Source organism: Musa acuminata, unplaced genomic scaffold, assembly GCF_036884655.1.
Source record: "Musa acuminata AAA Group cultivar baxijiao unplaced genomic scaffold, Cavendish_Baxijiao_AAA HiC_scaffold_37, whole genome shotgun sequence".
In the NCBI taxonomy this organism is placed as follows: Eukaryota; Viridiplantae; Streptophyta; class Magnoliopsida; order Zingiberales; family Musaceae; genus Musa; species Musa acuminata.
In genome coordinates this window covers 50001-52500 of record NW_027020319.1, presented here as the reverse complement: position 1 = coordinate 52500, position 2500 = coordinate 50001, and positions in this window count along the sequence as shown.

Genomic DNA, 2500 nt, shown 5'->3' with positions numbered 1-2500 from the left:
AAACGGGCCAAAACTGGCCATTTTTGGCTGCGCGAGCGAGCGGCGAACAGCGAGCGAAGCGTGAGGCAGCACCGTCCCTGCTATACGAAAGCCCCATCCAGCCCTGTGCCACCCGGGGGGTTCCAGGGTGCTGAGATGGCTGACATTTTGCTCCGCTCACGACGGTCGCCGCGGCACGCAAGAACAGCCCAAAAACAGGCAAAAACAGCCCAAAAACGGGCCAAAACTGGCCATTTTTGGCTGAGCGAGCGAGCAGCGAGCGGCGAACAGCGAGCGAAGCGAGAGGCAGCACCGTCCCTGCTATACGAAAGCCCCATCCAGCCCTGTGCCACCCGGGGGGTTCCAGGGTGCTGAGATGGCTGACGTTTTGCTCCGCTCTCGACGGTCACCGCGCAACGCAAGAACAGGCCAAAAACTGGCCAAAACGGCCCAAAAACGGGCCAAAACTGGCCATTTTTGGCTGCGCGAGCGAGCGGCGAGTGGCGGACAGCGAGCGAAGCGAGAGGCAGCACCGTCCCTGCTATACGAAAGCCCCATCCAGCCCTGTGCCACCCGGGGGGTTCCAGGGTGCTGAGATGGCTGACATTTTGCTCCGCTCACGACGGTCGCCGCACCACGCAAGAACAGCCCAAAAACAGGCCAAAACGGCCCAAAAACGGGCCAAAACTGGCCATTTTTGGCTGCGCGAGCGAGCGGCGAGCGGCGGACAGCGAGCGAAGCGAGAGGCAGCACCGTCCCTGCTATACGAAAGCCCCATCCAGCCCTGTGCCACCCGGGGGGTTCCAGGGTGCTGAGATGGCTGACATTTTGCTCCGCTCACGACGGTCGCCGCGCCACACAAGAACAGCCCAAAAACAGGCCAAAACAGCCCAAAAACGGGCCAAAACAGGCCATTTTTGGCTGCGCGAGCGAGCGGCGAGCGGCGAACAGCGAGCGAAGCGTGAGGCAGCACCGTCCCTGCTATACGAAAGCCCCATCCAGCCCTGTGCCACCCGGGGGGTTCCAGGGTGCTGAGATGGCTGACATTTTGCTCCGCTCACGACGGTCGCCGCGCCACGCAAGAACAGCCCAAAAACAGGCCAAAACAGCCCAAAAACGGGCCAAAACAGGCCATTTTTGGCTGCGCGAGCGAGCGGCGAGCGGCGAACAGCGAGCGAAGCGTGAGGCAGCACCGTCCCTGCTATACGAAAGCCCCATCCAGCCCTGTGCCACCCGGGGGGTTCCAGGGTGCTGAGATGGCTGACGTTTTGGTCCGCTCTCGACGGTCACCGCGCAACGCAAGAACAGGCCAAAAACTGGCCAAAACGGCCCAAAAACGGGCCAAAACTGGCCATTTTTGGCTGCGCGAGCGAGCGGCGAGTGGCGGACAGCGAGCGAAGCGAGAGGCAGCACCGTCCCTGCTATACGAAAGCCCCATCCAGCCCTGTGCCACCCGGGGGGTTCCAGGGTGCTGAGATGGCTGACATTTTGCTCCGCTCACGACGGTCGCCGCGCCATGCAAGAACAGCCCAAAAACAGGCCAAAACGGCCCAAAAACGGGCCAAAACTGGCCATTTTTGGCTGCGCGAGCGAGCGGCGAGCGGCGGACAGCGAGCGAAGCGAGAGGCAGCACCGTCCCTGCTATACGAAAGCCCCATCCAGCCCTGTGCCACCCGGGGGGTTCCAGGGTGCTGAGATGGCTGACGTTTTGCTCCGCTCACGATGGTCACCGCACCACGCAAGAACAGCCCAAAAACAGGCCAAAACAGCCCAAAAACGGGCCAAAACAGGCCATTTTTGGCTGCGCGAGCGAGCGGCGAGCGGCGAACAGTGAGCGAAGCGTGAGGCAGCACCGTCCCTGCTATACGAAAGCCCCATCCAGCCCTGTGCCACCCGGGGGGTTCCAGGGTGCTGAGATGGCTGACGTTTTGCTCCGCTCTCGACGGTCACCGCGCAACGCAAGAACAGGCCAAAAACTGGCCAAAACGGCCCAAAAACGGGCCAAAACTGGCCATTTTTGGCTGCGCGAGCGAGCGGCGAGTGGCGGACAGCAAGCGAAGCGAGAGGCAGCACCGTCCCTGCTATACGAAAGCCCCATCCAGCCCTGTGCCACCCGGGGGGTTCCAGGGTGCTGAGATGGCTGACATTTTGCTCCGCTCACGACGGTCGCCGCACCACGCAAGAACAGCCCAAAAACAGGCCAAAACGGCCCAAAAACGGGCCAAAACTGGCCATTTTTGGCTGCGCGAGCGAGCGGCGAGCGGCGGACAGCGAGCGAAGCGAGAGGCAGCACCGTCCCTGCTATACGAAAGCCCCATCCAGCCCTGTGCCACCCGGGGGGTTCCAGGGTGCTGAGATGGCTGACGTTTTGCTCCGCTCACGATGGTCACCGCACCACGCAAGAACAGCCCAAAAACAGGCCAAAACAGCCCAAAAACGGGCCAAAACAGGCCATTTTTGGCTGCGCGAGCGAGCGGCGAGCGGCGAACAGTGAGCGAAGCGTGAGGCAGCACCGTCCCTG